Source organism: Hyposmocoma kahamanoa, unplaced genomic scaffold (assembly GCF_003589595.1).
Source record: "Hyposmocoma kahamanoa isolate Upper Pololo Valley unplaced genomic scaffold, ASM358959v1 66, whole genome shotgun sequence".
Classification (NCBI taxonomy): Eukaryota; Metazoa; Arthropoda; class Insecta; order Lepidoptera; family Cosmopterigidae; genus Hyposmocoma; species Hyposmocoma kahamanoa.
The window spans coordinates 24,615,161-24,634,140 of record NW_020653854.1 but is presented as its reverse complement, the minus strand read 5'-3'; the positions used below and the strand labels follow the sequence as shown (position 1 = coordinate 24,634,140).

Genomic DNA, 18,980 nt, shown 5'->3' with positions numbered 1-18,980 from the left:
AATATCTTTCCTGTTTCTCGGTTTCAGCTACAAACTTTTACGTAATTTTGAACTAACAATTCAAGATCAATAAAATATGAAAATTAAAATTACAAATTTACACTAGAGTAAATGTTCAACAACGAAAGTTAACAATTAAATAGTACACAATCGAATGCTTTTACGGAATCCATTACTAACGGACATATCAATTAAAGAACTTTTTATGATAATTCGGTACAAAACATGAGCATTTAATATATTAATAATATTTAATATATTATTAAAATACACAAATTAAGTTTTTATATAAATCATGACTTGAATTTATAAAAAGGACCCAATTTTTTTAAAGCTGTAGAGCTCCTTGTGAAAGAGTTCGTCCAGATGTCAGCATTACAGTGTTCCGGTTTTGAAGGATAAGGGTGCTGGTGAAATTAGAGCCATATGGGACTTGTCAACTTATGTCTCAAGGTGTCGGGCGCAGTGGCAGTGCCACTGAGATCTTTGGGATTAGGAGCTCTAGGTGGCTCTGCAACTGTTATGGATAGACGTGTCATTTACCACCAAGCGCACGGCTTGTTCGTCCCGTCACCGTTATTATATATATACATTGACTTACAATTATATGGACGTCGGGTCCGCGCTAAAAAGTGTCCGAACTTATAGGGCGTTAAAATCGTATACAGAGCGTCATTCACGCTTCAATCTTCGTTTGTTTCTTCTGACAGCGAAGCAAGCAAAATTAAACAGTACTGCGATGACATTTAGCTTTTTCATATTCCTTTACATGTCACTACGTTTAAATAGGTTGACTTGGGACATTTTTTTCGTGGTTTTTGTATTAGACCCGTCGTCGATTTATTTGTAAGGCAATGTGTATATATATATATATATATATATATATATATAAACACTAAATTGGGAGATGTGCCCCGATACTATCTAAGAAGATACGGAAATAACTCGTAGTACCGACATCAAAATTAAAGTTGCATAAATCGAGCCCGTGCGCAATGTCAGTTAATTCTCCCACCCTTCCTCCGCATAAAATTAATAAAATATATTTCATAAGCGCAACTGAAGTCACAAATACCACCACCAGAAATATACCCGACACGTGTTTCGCCTTTTTACGAGGCATTCTCAGAGGCTGTTGATTGTTCGACTTCTATTTTGCGCGATTTACCCTCCACTGGGTTCGCGTAGTAGAAAATTAATATTCTTCCATTTTCATTCACTTGGATCTCTGCAGAAAAACGCCAGAATTTATGGACATTTAAATTGTAATTTAATTTTAATAACAAATTTTTAGACCCTACTTGGGCAAGAACTGTGAATCAAATTGCAATTAATAATTATAACAAACTAGTCATTGACTTACAAATAAATGGACGACGGGTCTAATACAAAAACCACGAAATAAATGTCCCAAGTCAACCTATTTAAACGTAGTGACATGTAAAGGAATATGAAAAAGCTTTTAAATTGTAATGTCATCGCAGTACTGTCTAATTTTGCTTGCTTCGCTGTCAGTCAAACAAACGAAGACTAAAGCGTGAATGACGCTCTGTATACGATTTTAACGCCCTATAAGTTCGGACACTTTTTAGCGCGGACCCGACGTCCATATAATTGTAAGTCAATGAAACTAGTGAAGTAATTTCACATAAAAAATAATTGAATATCAATTAAATAAAAATTCAAATTGCAATTGTTTCTAATTTCTGATTATGATGACGATAACACAGTAGGAGTACATTGAGATTTCACTGAAAATATACCTTACCTATTTCTGCCGCCAAACAGTCATGCGAGCATTACTGCGTTCCGGTTTTGAAGCATAAGGGTGCTGGAGAAATTACAGGCACGTGGGACTTGGCAACTTACGTCTCAGATCTTTACGATTTAAAGCTCTGAGTGGCACTGCAACTGTTATGGACAGGCGTGTAGCTTACCATCAGGCGCACGATTTGTTGGTCCCGTCACTTGATATTAAAAAAAAAATACATTGCTATAATATAAAATTTTTTTTATGATATTTGTTGTTATGCTAAAATCTAGTTGCAGTGGTTGTTGGGTCCAATGGAGTGTCGGAGAAATGGCAGTGATGGCATTTATTGATTCAATCTCTAACGGCCGATTTTACCTTACCAAAACTGCCAAGGATATCTTTTAATTTTTAATTACTAGACTACGCCATCGACTCGCCATTGAAGAGAAGAATACCAAAAAAAAAAAAAAAATCAATGGCAGCTGAATAGAGTTCGATGGCCAGCCACTGACGACATTACCCTTAAATTTTAGCCGCATCGTGATCGTGATGTATCCATACCGATAGCCGACTGCCTCCAACTACTTGGAATGGACCTGTCGTCCAATTTGAACTTCGGCAGATACATTGAATCCAGGGCCAAAAATGCAGCAAGGAAGCTTGGCATCCTTTCCAAGGTGAAGCGTTACTTTACACCGGGACAGGTGCTTCAGCTGTACCAAGCACTAGTTCTGCCGTGCATGGAGTACTGCTGCCACCTGTAGGATGACTCTGCTATATATCAACTGGCCACTTTGGATTCAATTGACAATCGTGCCAAGAGGCTTATAGGTGACTCGGAATTATTGGAGGCGAAGCTGTAAAGTTTATTAATTGTTAATTATTATAAAGTATATATATATAAAGTTAATTATTGTTTATTTCTTTACTATTCGCGGTCAATAACCACCGACCAGGTCCTGTATCGCAGGTGCCATGGACACACATAGACAATCACAAAATTACACCCAAACTCACTAAAGAAATAAATGTAGACCATGCAAATTATTCTCCTGGCCAGGGAATCGAACCCGGGACCTCTGCGTGGCAGACCAGCATGGTAACCGTTTAACCACGGAGGCAGTTACACTTAGCTGATTTGAGATTAGAAGACTCAGGGCCTAATTTAAGCGTATTTTACAGCGATTTTGTACTAATTACTGGTTTAGATTGCTTATAGAAAATTGATCTGACCCAAGAGATACTAAATCAGGGACATGTTTTGTCCCAGCCAATTTATTTAGTTAATCACGGATCCGATCAGGAACATCCCTCAATCATCTGATTATCTTTCCTCATCCTTCATTTTGTTCGAGCCTAGTTTAATTAATTCTTGAGATAGCCTTTTCTTTCAGGGTAAACTATATAAGTAGGTCAAATACTTTTTCAGGAGTATCTTGCAAAGGAATAATAATAATAATGTACCCAACAAATCACACCAATTATCTAGCCAGCAAATTAACCCCGGTGCACTGTTCAGAAAATCCAGACCAGAACCAATTTAGAAAAGTTCGTGTTTCAAATTGGTCGTCCATGAAAACGAACACGGGACCTTTGTTTCTAACGACTAGGATACAGAGGTCGTCAGCATTCAACGAATCATGACTTGCTTGTATAATATCTGTGAGCTTGTTTTATTAATCACCAAAATAGGATGAGATGAATTAGAGCACGGTCGCATTCGCAATCCTCTTAAGTAAGGGTAAAAAGGTAGGTTTATTATTGTCGAAGTGCAACGAGCGGAGTGAGAGAAGCTTTCTTGGCACCCATTCAAATTGTTCAATTCTCTAACGGAAATTACTCGGCCGTCCCTAAACCGATACACATGAAATTTGATACTTGCATAAAAATACAATTCTACAGGTAGAGGCAGAAAGATCTTGAATTTCGAACTGACCAGAAATAATTGAGGTCAAAGATCGTCATATCAAGTACGTCGGAAAAATATTAAATCGTAAAATGATGAGCACGCAAGTGTGATAATAAAAAAAAGGAAGAAAAGAATGACTGCTGCTTCGGTAAGGAGTCAATATATTAGACAACATCACATAGGTTGCCCTGATTCCAAAGTATCTAAAAGCACTTGTGTTGTGGAAATCGGAAACAACGACGGCACCACAAACACGCAGACCCGAGACAATATAGAAAATGTAGTTTAACTTACATTGAAACGGCCGAGATCGACCCAGGACCTAAGAAATGGCGACACCATGAAAACCGGTGTGCAAGCCGCTTGGCTTAGTCTTGGTGCAGGTCTTGCGATCAGTTATTATTTGTCGTCATCTTCAGCTTACTCACATCCACTTTTCGACATAAGCCTACCCCTGAGCATGCCAATTCTCGCGATCCTGTGCCGCCCGCATCCAGCCGCTGCCGGCCGTTCTCAGGTCGTTCGTCCATCTTGCTGCAGAGCGTCCTTCAGTACGTTTGCCTTGACGTGATCGCCACTCTAGAACAAGTCTACTCCATCGACTGTCAGCCCTCCCGTAGGAGATTTATCGTAATCACTACTTTATTACAACTCCAAGAATTTTCTTCGTGCGTAACAAGAGAAGAGAAGCCAAAAAGGCATTGCATCATGATTTTGCAGCTTGCTTGCATGCAGCTTGATTTTGATTACCTCTCCCGATCGAAAACTGCGTCACTTCCGAGTTGAGGTGCATAATTGCGATTCACAACTGGCCGATCGGACATCAACAAACCTATTTCTGCCAAGCAGTAAAGTAAACATTACTGCGTTCAAGGAGTCTACTCCCGTTCGCCGTCCCATATCCGTCCCAAACGATTGCTGTCAAATAAGTAATATTTGACAGTAAAATTAAAAGGTGCGTGATGCGAATGAAGCGTCTTACTCGATATTAATTTTGATTTAGTCAATTATCATTTTATGATTCTTCTTTTTCGGTGCACGTCTCTGGAACCCTCTCCCAGTTACGATACGACAAGCGCAATCGTTAAACATATTTAAAAGCCAAGTAAACAAATTCTACCTTTCACAATAGCAATAGCTTAATAGCTTTTGAATCATGTAAACGTGTAATATTATATTATTTAATTATATATAACCTGTTGTTTCTCTCTCCATCCTAAGGTCTGAAAGAAATCGATGTAAGCGATAAGACCGCCAATTGTAACCTTGCTAATGTGTTTAATTTTTTTCCTATAATCTCTCTATGTATGTGGTGCTAACAATAAAAAATTGTCTATCTATCTATCTATCTACTTATTTGACAGTAATTGTTTCTGACCGATGGCATACGGAGAATGGGAGTAGACCCCCAGGTTCGGTACGGGCGCAGTGTCGATGCTCTTCAAATCTTGGCAATTAAGCCCTGAGTGACATCGAGTGTTTTCGGTAAGCAAATTATATAATTCAAGGTCATAGATATCTCTTGATCTCCCGATTAGCCTCCAATTCCGTCGTTTCCTAATTAATTCGCAGAATTCATTTGCTCAAACCAGAATTAATATGTGACATAGTGGCAGAGAATGCTTTCTATTCCCTTATTGGAAAATATATTGTAAGGTGTTGGGACAGATTTGCGGTTTCTCGGGAAAATATTATGAATTCCTTCTATTTTCGCCAAATTACAGTGCCAACTCACAGGTTTTTACAATAAAACAAAAAAAATACTGCTAGGATTGTCACATAGATAAGATAAGATAAGATAAGATAAATTTATTTCAATATGACTTAATCTAATACATTTATAATGAAAACAATGTAATTGTAGATAAAATATTAAAATAAACAGTAATAAACAAAAAAAAATCTAAATTATATAAAATGATCATTGTAAAATGAAACATTTTAATCTTAGTGCCTAATAGTGCAATTGCGATGCCTAAACTAAGTACATGCGTACCTGTTTTTTCGGCATAAATTAGGGATAAACAGAACAACGACATGTTTAGCACAAGAGAAACATTACCTTAGTAATTTTTAACGACTTGCGTCAAATGACCTTTTAAGTTTAACTAGAGATTACATCGATATAATTAAATAGGAATACCATCTCCGGCTTAACTTATTCCAAAATAGAACTTTCCAATTTTTACGTGACTTTTTGGTATCATCAACGTGTGTATCACAAACCGCATTGGGATAGCGTGAAGGACTGTGGCCTACGCTACGTCTCAAAGAAGATCCGTGACCAACAGTGGGACATATAAATGGGTTGGTGATGACTTCATACTCAAGTAAGTTAAGCTAAAAAATTTTTACAAAAATTTTTCTGATGGCATGAAACGAAATTTTTAATAAAAATAACAATGGACACACAATAATAGGCGTACGTGTAACATGTTTTTTTTTAAATGTCACATATGCGTGTTATAATAATGGATCGAATATGTAAGTTAATAATTTAAACGCGGTGATTTAGCTCGATTTTAATAATAACACTTGTAAAATACTATGCGATAATAATAGTTAAATAACGTAACATTGTGTATTAATCTGCCGTCCACTAACTAAATCGCTAAGTGAGAAATGGCCAAATATCCGTTTTAAATTGCAAAAGACAGAGCACAAAATGCTCTTTTAAAAACAGTTAATATTAGTTAATGTGTCCGGGTTATCGGAACTTACCCTAACGATGCATAGTTCAAATATCATTAAACAATATCAATATTGTAAAACTGGGCTATGGTTTTTTTTATATCTCAAAAAAATGTTTTGGCACTTAGCCATATTGTAGTTAGTGCACGGCAGTGTTTTTTGTTGTTTTGTTTACCCACAAACAAATAAAAAAGCAATATGTACAAAATGCCAATTATAAGAACAGGCGCTCGTCGACTTTTCCATAAAAATCAAGGAAATCATACTTATGAAGAGGCTAGAAGAGGCAGAACCTTTGCCTACCCAAATAAATGTCTGAAAACTTGTGAAAAAAATTAAGTCAATGAAGTTAGGGAATTGTCATTTAAAAATTCGACACTTTTACACACTTTTCTAGTCAATAAATTGTTTTTAACCGACTTCAAAAAAGGAGAAGGGCCTTTTGCCCGCTCAGAGTATTTTAAAGACTCCTCTACTGTTAAGGCTGCACTGTTATGAAACGAACTCCCGGCTGAAATTCGACATTCTAAATCGCTTCCTATATTTAAAACTGGATTGCGTAAGTATCTTATGTCTCGATCTTAGGGTCGTATTCTAGAACTCTACTCAATGCTCAAGTCAGGATTGCAATGGAAACACAAGCACTGGAAATACGACCCTAATGGCAGGTACTTGAGTATGATTTCGAGTGCTTTAAACCATACTCAAATCCTGACTTGAGCATTGAGTAGAGTTCTAGAATACGACCCTAAATTCCCCGTTAGGTTATTGAGAGATTAAAACCAGAGATAGATAGATTTTTCTATCTTTAGTATGCCTAAATGGGCGATAGACAGAATATTGGGAACGGCCGTGAGTCTACAACTTAGTTTGTATATTTAGTAGTAAGTAGAAGTTTATTTATATATACATACGTGTAAATAAATATATATGTAGGTATATAATATTACGAGTCCTATACCCCACCTACGGTGGGGTCGGGCTCGGCCTGCGGCGCGTGGTCGATTTCAGATTACGAAGTGTGCTTATGTTCGTCGGTGGCACAGTGATTAGTAGTATGTGCGCATGATGAGGAGGTTCCAGATTTAATCCCTCACTTGAGCCAATTTATGAAAAAAAATTTTTAAGTTGGTGCTGGTGAAGGTATTCTGGGCATTGCCCTCAGAATTATCGTTACTCTGGTACTCATAGTATAGGAAATTCCCTAGTTTGAGACCAGAAATTTGAAGTGATTGACGGGCATTTTTTCCCTAAATACTTCTATTTGTGGCATAGCTTCCAAGAAAAAAGAATCTAACAGAGATACGGTCGAGATACAACAACGCTATAAGCATCTTATTTCCAATATAATAAGTATGTCTAGGGTGGGGTGTATACTAAGTATGCCTTACATTTTGAACAATTGTGAAATCTTGTACTCTTTAGTTTCCGTATACTACCTACGTATGGTGGCGTTTTTTTTGACGGAACGATTAAGTCGTGCGTTTGATGGAAAGCGACACGCCTGTCTATAACAGTTACAGTGTCACTCAGAGCTTTAAATCGCAAAGATCTGAGAGGCACTCCCACTGCGCGTCACCCTGAGACGTAAGTTGACAAGTCCCATGTACCTGTAATTTCACCCGCACCCTTACTTAAAAACCGTAGCAGTATGCTGACATTACTGCTTGGCGACAGAAATAGGCCAGGTGGCATAGTTTCCTGGACGAAGTCTTGTACAAGGAGTTATACAGCTACTAAAACTTTTCTATTGACCTTATAATTCTGTTAAGCGATTTCAGTAAAACTTGTCAAATCGATGTTATTCCAGAACCTTTGGTAAGGTCTTCTTCAGACCTCAGTACTTTTGGCGGCATTACGAAACCAATTTTCTATTATTATCATAGAAGTACATGTAGTGCCCAACCCAAGCGGTCGTCTGCGTCAGATCACGTTCCACGCGACATATGTTCGTGTTATGACGTCATTTACCATCCCACTTTAGTGGACTTCAGAACTGGTAGAGCCTAAATATCGTAATAAACCGAATACTCGTTTTACTTTATTACATTGACCTTTATTAAAAAGATACTTAATGACGTCACAATCGGTCAATTCATCAAATTTTCGTAACATTGCGCCATAGAATAGTAACATATAATTTAAAAATAGATACGAAATCGTTAGTCATTTGTTTTTAGAACAACCACTTTTCATTGACATTGTTTTTTGTCGTGTGTTAGTACCTACGCATGATCGTCTTTTAGCAATGTGCCAGACAACTACATCAACCTACAATCTGGCCTCATATCTAGCGAAATTCACTCCCAGAAACCCCAGGCCGGAATTAATTAGATCAGTGCCCCAAGTCTCGTAATTTTGAATCATCTCAGTTGTGTGGTGATTGAGTGTTAATAGCAGGGTTTGTACGTTTGGTATTCTGCTAAAAGTTAGTATAAGGGCTGGTCAGTGGGTGGCCATTCAACTGCCATTGCAATTTTTCGGTATTCAGCTCTTCTAATTATAATCAATTAGTTCTACCGGGAATCAAAATCTGAACTCACCGAATGCACCGAGGTGGACTTATATTTCAAACACGGGTATTTGTCAAAATTCTTTTACAATCAAACAACCTACCTTCTGTGTTAACTATACAAGTTAAAAACGCTTTGAAAACTCACATTCCAAAAATATTAAACATACCCTACCTATTTCTGTCGCCAAGTTATGTTGTTTGTATTACTGCGTTCCGGTTTTGATGGGTTACGGTGCTGGTGTAATTACAGACAAATGGGACTTGTCAACTTCTGTCTCAGGGCGACGGGCGCAATGGCAGTACCCCACTTCTCTTTACAAGTTTACTTTTAATCTTACTTACACAAACAGAATGTAATCATCACATGGTGACAGATACAGTTTGATACGTTAAAAGAGTAGACTACATTCCAAAAACAGTTAGTTTAAAAAACAACCTCCAAATTTAAAACGAAGAAAAGATAAATGTAAAAAAAATAATAAATAAATTTACAAAGAGATTTAAAGGTAAGCGTGTTGTTTACTAGGACGCGGTCGACTTATTGGTCCAGTTCCTTGGTATCATTAAAAAAGGGACGACAAGTCGTCTAAGAGACACGCCTGTCCATAGCTGTTGCAATGATGGTCAGAGATTAAATCACAAAGATCTGAGAGGCACTGTATTGCGCCCATCGCCCTGAGACATCGACAAGTCCCATGTGCCTATAATTTCACCAGCATCATTACTGTTTTAAAAACTGGAACGCAGTAATGCTCACAGTACTGCTTGGCGGCAGAAATGTGTAGTACATCCCTGGACGAACTCTACCACAATACTCTACTGCTACCGAATGTGTGTTATGTAAATTTTCAAACATGGAATCTATAATATATATAAAATAATCTCAGTGCAGAGTACTAAAAACACCGACCTCAAATTGGCATTACATATAATACCTAGTTTTATTGAAATCGGTTACCGGAAAGTACGCAAACCCGGATTCATCCCCTAGTTCGCCACTATACGGGCTTGACACAGGAGATAATAAAAATCGGTTCTCACTAAAAGTATATAGAAGAGAGAAAAACGCCTTGAATTAAAGAATAGCAAAATCAACCATTAAAATAATTGCTCATTATACTAAAATGTAGGCGCTATTTGTAAAAATGAATCTTCATGCGTGACCAGCCACCCTTAGAGGTGGATGATTTCTTCAAAATTAAATGGAACCATTATGGAGGCACTCTCTTTCCAACAAAAAAAGAATCATGAAAATTGGTTCACAAATACCGGAGTTATCGCGTAACATACATACAAAAAAGAACAGTCGAATGGAGAACCTCCTCCTTTTTTTGAAGGCGGTTAAAAACGAAAATATATTTAAATTAAAAACATTACAGTATTTTGACAAATAACAACTTATGTGACAGGTATCGATTTATTTTATTTTGCATGCGAAATAAAATCGATTTATTTCTCATTTATTTTATTACACGCTTAGCTTGTTTATGTTGATGACCTCTGTGATCGAGTTGCTTGTACACCGGTTTTCATGGTTTTGCCATCTATGAGGTTCCGGCTTCAATCCCCGGTCCCATTTACCTGTAATTTCACCATCATCATTATTACCCTTCCAAATCAGACCGCAGTAATGCTCACATAAGTGATTGGTGGCAGAAATAGGTAAGGTAGCAGTACTTCACTAGACGAACTCTTTCACAAGGAGCTCTATGTCTAAGTCTTTTTCAACTAATGTTTTTTAATGTCTGAGAATGAAATATACAAGAACGCAAAATCAAGCATACAGCCATACTCAACCTTTGTTGAAAAAAATATTGTTAATGTAAATGCACTGCTACTAAAAATCATTGAGTAAAACTCGTTAGAGAATTCCCTCGCGTCTGTACCATATCCTTACCTGGCCAGGACCATAAACCAACGTACAGTTACAATTAATATACTCAAGCTTGCGTGTAGGTGTAAAAGCAATGACTTGGGACAATTCCACGTTGCTGAGCGTACATAATTATCGAACGTTAACCTAGTTGCGCCCACGCACGTTTTAACTTACAAATGACTTCGTATTAACATGATTTTTAACTTAGCAGATGCGTACTTATTACAGGCTATTGTGTGAAGCTTAGCGATAACCATATATTTAGTATTTATTTGCTGTTGACAAAAATGTAGATGATTGCATTGTCGCAATGAAAACACGGGCTATGCATATGAATTACATACTTTATTTTAAGTAATTTGTGTTAAAGCAAAACTTATTTAATTGTGTGTAATGAAATATTTTTTTCGGACCTGAATCGTGTGTTTGTTTGTTTTATTATTAATTAACAAGTACAATATACTGAAGTACAAATGTCGGACTCAATGCCATAGGGCATTCTCTACCAGTCAGCCAAACAGAAAAAAACACAATAGGTTGGTGCACATAAACAAGAAGAATAATATACTAAAAGCTAATCGATTATTTGTAGGGTATAAAATAAAAAACATGATATAAACATACCTATTATTTTTTATAATTTGTGGTTGTTTATGTGTGTCCATGGCATCCGCGACACAGGGTTTGGGTGCGGGGCTATGTTGAGTGTGTGCGTTATTTATTATTATTATTATACACACATAATAAACTAACATATATATGAAAATAATATTTTACATATACCCAAACCAATATTATACAGTCTTGATTTCGACAGTTGTCAAACTGATGCTTGCGCAACATGGGCTTGAAAGATAATTTGATCTGAGCTTGTCTTACATGGAACGGGGGCGCGTTCCAAAGACAAATTGCATGAAGGTTAAAATAATTAGACAAAAAATCTGTGCGATGAGAAGTAATAGAGACCTTAAGGCTACGGGACGATCAAAATTCGCACCCCGGCCGAGCGATTTAAGTGAATGTACAATTCTTTTAGGAAAATAAATTCTTAAACCATATATTTTCATAAAATATGTACCGTGAAGCTTGTGTAGAATATTAATTTCTGTAAACTTACTTCTCAAAGACATTCCGGGGCCCAGATTGTAAATTACGCACGTTTTAGCAGGACAAAGATTCTATTACCCTAAAGCAGGGTTTCTTAACCTGTGGTCCATGTACCCCTAAGGGGTCCGTGGTATAAACGCCGGAGGCCCATGGCGGGATTACCTATTATGGTAGGTAATTAATATAAAAATTAGTATACAATATGTTGTGAGTATACGTAGGTGCTGTGCTCGTGACCTTTTTGAATTTTTGCGCTCTTTGACGGCCATCCATTATTGCAGTGAGCGAGACGTTTGTCACTGCAACGCGCGAGTCTTTCTTTCCTTCACTTTTTCGCAAAGGACTTTTAAAATTTTGAGAGGGGTCCATGACTAGAAAAAGGTTGAGAAGCCCGGTCTTAAAGCAAATGTGCATGTACCTAACACCTTTATTTCACAGGTTCATTCGATAAATGTTTCTGATACATTCCTGATTTGAGAGAATGTTATTGTCTTTAAACTTCTCTCTCCAAGATACTCTGATATAGAATGTTTAATCTCGTAAAACATTGTGTAAACATGTTCAATATATTTCACGATTCATGCAAGTAATAAAATCATGACGCAGCAATTATTACTCCTAAACATTTGTCTGTCCGAATTACAAATAAAAAACAACAGAGCTCGGAATGTATTTAGTAAAAACTTCAGTGAAGTAATACACAAAGAGTGGATTACTTCCTCTGAAATCCAAAAATTATTGTAGTGTATTTTGTTGTATATTTTTGTTGCGTAAGTGACAAGTACTACGGGAGTGTATTTAAGAGCAAAATTTTGTAATTGTAAATACGCACAAACATAACCTTTGACGGAACAAAAACAAAGAAAGATTATGAAATAGCAATATATTTAAATAAGTAAAAACGAATTTTTACTTATTATATGTTTCAACATAAAGTTCCAATAAAATTTATTCAATCTTTGTTGAAAAAAATAAATTAAACAAAATGCTTAGAAAACGGAACTATTTTTCCGGATTTAAATCGCGTACATTTGTTTTTTTCAAACGAAACAACATTTCGGGCCCTTTACACCTCCCATGGTTAGGGTTGACTAACAACTTCAGTTTCACAACAGTCAACCGTGACCATGGAACCTGTAAAGGGCCCTAAACGTTGGTTTGTTTGAAAAAAAAACAAATATACGCGATTTAAATCCGGAAAAATAGTTTCATTTCCTATGTGTAACAATCGCGAAAACCTAAGAACTCGATATAAACAAAATGCTTTTTTTTAGATTGTGTGACAAAGCTTGAAATAAATAATAAAAATATTTTTTTAATAATATCAAGTGACGGAACGAACAAGTCATGCGCCTGATGTTAAGCTACACGCCTGTCCATAACAGTTGTAGTACCACTCAGAGCTTTAAATCACGAAGATCTGAGGGGCACTGGCACTGCGCCCGTCACCCTGAAACATAAGTTGACAAGCCCCATGTGTCTGTAATTTCACCAGCACCCTTACCCTTCAAAATCGCAACACAGTATAGCTGACATTACTGATACAGCTTGGCGGCAGAAATAGGTAAGGCGGCAGTACTTCCCTGGACCTAACTCTTTCACAAGGAGCTCTACTGCTAAGTCTTTTTCAACTAATGTTTACGAAATTCACAAGAACGCAAAATCAAGCATACAGCCTTACTCAAACTTTGTTGAAAAAATGCATTGACCAAAATGCATTTCTTTAGATTTCATGACAAAGCAGAAACAGCTGAATGTTTAAAAAAAAAATACAATAAATAGTTATTTTTGATACAAGTGCGGAAAGTTAGTCATTATTCACGAGACTCGAGACAAGTGAAAATGAGAAATCCGCATGTGTATCAAACAACGTTTTTTAATATATTTGCGAAAAACCTACATTGAAAGTAAAATAAAACAGTATTTATGAAAAAGGCGGGAATGTAAACGATGAAAAAAATTAGTACTTTTTTGGCCGACTTTTTTCAATATGGCAACTGTTGCCAGTATTCAGCCACATTAAAATTACTATTTTAAACATTGACTTACAAATAAATGGACGACGGGTCTAATACAAAAACCACGAAAAAAAATGTCCCAAGTCAACCTATTCGAAATTTAAATTGTAATGTCATCGTAGTATCGCGCTGTCAGTCGAACAAATGAAGACTAAAACGGAGTTTGGCGCTCTGTATACGATTTTAGCGCCTTACAAGTGCGGACACTTTTTAGCGCGGACCCGACGTCCATATAATTGTAAGTCAATGATTTTAAATTACTTTATTTTCTACATAATCGCTACTAAGGAGCATTTACTTCATAGGTGTAAAAATGCGGTCTCTCCATAGATATAGATATAGTATAGTAATGACGAATGACTTACGTCACAAAGCACATAAATATGAAATAAATATACAATCTCTTTAGTTCTATGTTTAAGACTTAAAACAACAGTAAATTTAAAAAAAACTGGAAAAGTAAAAAGCACTAGTGCGAGAAATCCAACTTTCCGCACGATTTGTAGTGCGAAAAATTCCACGTTTTGAGCAACTGTATTAAAAAAATCTTTTCACCTTTTAATTCTATTTTTAAACATTTCGGTATTTCATCTCTGTGTGTATTACTCGAAGATTAGGTAAATATACTCTATTCCGATAATAGAAGACTAGTCACCAAAACTTAAATACTTGAACCAAAAACAAGTGTGAGTGCCCTGTCTGTACCTATTAACCTTTTATGTTTGACTCATTTTATTCTATGGCCGTGTTTGAATGAAGGTAATAACGTTATGCTTTTGTTATAGCACGTACCGCTATGTTATTTGTGTTCGTGGAAGCCGAAGAACTGTTGAAATGTTGTTTTGTATATTTTCAATAATTACACTGTAACAATTATTAATACAAATATCGAACACTAGGAAAAAAATTCTTCGATCCGGCTGGATTCGAACCTACGTCTTCCAACAAACCGTGTGAGACGCTATACCAACTAAGACACGGAACGAATTTACCATAAAATAAAAATTAAAGAAATGGCATTGTCGTGTATTTATACTAAATCCCTAGTCCTCAGTAAGCTCTCTCTCTCTCTCCTCTATTAAGATTATCATTTCCTAAGTTTGAAACTTACATTAAAAGTATTTTAATTGAAAACTCAACTTACAAAATTGACGAGTATGTTTTATTTAAAGAAGTGTGGAAAGACAACAAGAGCCTAGATGCCACACAATTATGTTTCAAAGTGTATTCCATAGCATTTAAGTTTATTTGAAAAGAGCAATCCCTAGAGTTTCTTGCTCGTTCTTCTCAGGGAGGTCAGCGTAGTGAACGAGCAGTAGCTTAAAAAATGACGTTTTCAAGTGTGAAAATTGTACCTATGGAATAAATGATTATTTAACCTTGACTTTGACCTCACTCGTCATCTTCGAAACATTTTACGCGTTCCACTGATCTCTTCTGCGGTGATGGTTTCGGCCATAGTCCACCGTGAGTGTTGGGGATTTAACATAGGTTTCCAAGGCCAGTGAACCTCTTCGACATGCAGATCATCACGATGTTTTTCGTCACCAAAACATTCACAAAAGTACGTAACTTAGTAATTTAACTCATAAACGCCCAAACAAAATTTAGCGATAAAAATACTAAAATTTTTTCGTGAGCTTTTACAAAACAGCGTAATTTGAGAAAATTATAAAAAAAATATTTTATTTTATATGGAAAAAATGCCGTCATCAAATAAGGACACTGGGCTCAAAGAATACGAAAATAAAAAAAACAATATTTTGTCGGTGTACAATGACGGCAGGTACTTTTTATAATGCCAACGCGCTTATATTTGCGGTTCAACAGCTACTGTACATCTTAGCTGTTAAGCCAACTTCTGAGGATAGTGACCAACACCAACGCACTATATGTAGATTTAGCAGTAAAGAAGAATCTTTATCAGAAGCTAATTAATAGTAATATAAAAAAATATGGATACTTAAACTAGCGTCCTTAATTTGGTACGGCGATCGCTAATAAGTTAAGTAATAGGTACATACAGAACCGTCGTCGGCCTCTCAATTTGAAAAACAACCGCTCCCCTACTAAGCTATAACCTCTCTGCTTCTATGGGAATTTAAGTATGCAAATAAATTCATAGACATGTATACCCTAAACTGTGTATTATTAACATTTAAGGTAGTTCTTCGGTACGTTAGTTTGAAATTAGTTCGTGAAGTTCTAGAACTTCTCAAGAACTCAAGTAGTTGAAACTTGGTCTTAGTATGTTTTAAATATGTCTAGAGTACTTAGGAGAACAGCCCTTAAGGCGCCCTATTTTGCAGATCAATTACAACAATATTCTATGATTTTCAATAGACTCTGTAGCTGGCTGAAAAGTGAGGTTAAGAAGTAAGACCAACGGAAATGTGCTTATAGTTTGTTTAAAAACAAAAGTAAAGTATAAGGCTCAACTCACACTGGTGCAGAGTCGAAGCGTCACGTCGCGTCCTGTTTTTCCAACTACAACGCTTTGCGACGTCGCGCGACGACCGACACTCGCATTAGTGCGCCTGGATCAAAGTGTGGTGGTGTGTGGTTTCCCGTTGCGACGCTTCGACTCTGCGCCAGTGTGAGTTGAGCCTAAGATATGCACGATGATGGAGGACAGACAAAAATTATAAATTTCGAATTTCAATGTTCAGTTAAACATGAGTTAAACTGATAAAGTAGACATTATAGAATACAAAAAAGATTACTAGCGACTGTTGTGGTCCACTATAGACACCATCTGGAAAATAATATACAAGTTGTCCAATTAAGCAAATCACTTTGTAAATTTATTTATTAATTTATTTTTTTTACATTATTATTTTCTTCGTTTTAGATTTGGAAATTTTAATTTTACGCTAACCTAATACTAAGGCTAATTTTATCACGCTGTGTACACTGTTTTTGGAATGTGGTCTAGTTTATTAATGTATCAAACTGTAGCTGTTACCAAGTGATGATTACAGTCTGTTTGTTTACCATTAAAATAAAATAAATTAATTAATGGATATGCGATACGAAGGGAAAGTATTTTAAATATTGTTGTTAGGATATTTTACTTCATGGAAACAGTATATTCTTTTTAAAAGTAAGCGATTCTATGTTACTTAAAAGGAATTAAACATTATAATTGACGTTTTCGATCGGCGCGATCATGAAAAATACAGGCTTAAATTATTATTCGCATTTGATCGGTTCGCGTCACAGACGAGGCAATCAACTGTTTAAAAATCTTTGAATGCATTATTATTTAGTTTTAAAAATAATGTTTTCATGAAACATAATTATATTTTTTCTACTTTTGTTCTTGAATCTGTCAGTTGTAATTCCATAAATCGCTAAGCCGCTCTTTTTAGTTCTGAATCAAAATTCTATTGTCTATAGTACCCGATACTGCATTGAAAAATTTCTGAGTATTATATATTATTCTTAATATGTATTCAGAACTCGTTAAAGTTTGAGATTCAAAAAAAAGAACAACTCATATTTTTTTTTAAATATCAAGTGAGGGGACTAACAATCGTGCACCTGATGGTAAGTTACACGCCTGTCCATTACTCATAACAGTTGCAGTTCCTGTCAGTGCTGTAAATAAGTAAAGATCTGAAGGCGCGCCACTGCGCCCGTCACCCTGAGACATAAGTTGACAAGTTTCATGTGTCTATTATTTCACCAGCACCCTTACCTTTCAAAACCGAAACACAGTAATGCTGACATTACTTCTTGGTGGCAGAAATAGGCAAGGCGGCAGCACGGACTAACTCTTTCACATGGAGCTCTTCTGCTAGTAGTACTTATTTTTGCTAATTCAAAGTCAAAGTCAAAGTCAAAGACTATTTATTCCATAGGTAAAATAAATTTACACTTGAAAACGTCACATTTAAGCTACTGCTCGTTCACTACGCTGGCCTTCCTGAGAAGAACGAGCAAGAAACTAGGGATTGCTCTTTTCAAATAAACTTAAATGCTATGGAATACACTTCGAATCATATTTGTGTGGATTCTGGAGCCATGTCGTCTTTCCATTGTGACCTGGGTTCCCTACCTTTCCCTAATAAGGGTGAAAATAAAAGAAGGTAGGGCGGTTAACTGATTTAATTAAAAAGAGAAATGAATCCCAGGGTACATAAAAATTTATGAATACGTGGGCTCCGGCCTAAAGGTACGGATCGTTAGCACTCCCGGGGTTATGCACTCCCCTGGGTAAAGGCCGGCTGGAATGTAGATAGCCGGCGCCTTGTCGTGTCGGAGACGGAAGATGTTGAAGGAGGACTCCGACGGGAAGTGAACCCGGAACTGCGGCTGCCAGGCACGACGCGCGTCGCTTGAAGTTGGTGTATGCCACGTAGTGGCCGAGGGTTTTAAACCCTAACGGAGTTCCTGTAACATGTTACAGTGCGGGTATACTGCGCTGCTGTGCACGCGCCCGTTGCGATTCCGTCCCGGCAGCTTAAGGAATGCTTTACCCAATGAGGGAACGCTTACGTATTAATCCTGCTGCCGGGAGAAAATCACAACGGAATTTAAAATGAAAAATAACAAAGGTTAAGTACTTGTGGGTAGGCAGAAGGCACCCACAAGCAAGAACAAAGCTAAATAAAACGAAATAAATACAATTGTGAAATGACACGTTGATAAAAAGGAAAGTTCAAAAGGTCAAGTCACGTAAAACCGCGTGGCATCGCATGTGCCTTCGTTAATTACGCGGATTCGACAAAATTAAATAACTGGCTGCTGGATTGTTGCTGCCAGCCGTAAGGGAACGTATTTGTTCGACCTATGGATGTACAGGAACCGCGTAGTTAACGAATGCACATTCCGCGACCGCCATTTTACAAAATTAGCGAATTACGAAAATAAGTGGTGTGGTATTGGAATACTCACCCGTATACGGGAACTTCTTATACTCACAAATTGTTAATTTCAAAAGCAATTGTCGTAGTTGCCGAAATGCGGATTTATATTTGCAAATTAAGTAATTAGGAGCGCGCGTAGGCGATGCCGGCTCGTGAGAAATGTGTGGGCGGGCGCCGTCGCAACTCCTTTTATATGCGAGCCGCAGAGAATCCACGCGTTCGCATTAGCACTCGTTAACC

The 18,980-nt window shown here is 36.8% G+C and overlaps 1 protein-coding gene and 1 long non-coding RNA gene across 2 annotated transcripts in view; one reads left to right on the top strand and one right to left on the bottom strand.

Moving 5' to 3' along the window:
- The window catches only part of LOC113232076, a 461,052-nt gene that overhangs the window by 66,079 nt on the left and 375,993 nt on the right, over positions 1–18,980 (top strand). The gene's annotated exons all lie outside the window — the stretch shown is intronic.
- LOC113231975 lies at positions 17,965–18,972 on the bottom strand. The gene is made up of 2 exons (XR_003310586.1): positions 18,769–18,972; positions 17,965–18,264 (listed from the first exon to the last, which is right to left on the bottom strand). It is a non-coding gene; the product is annotated as an uncharacterized LOC113231975 (long non-coding RNA).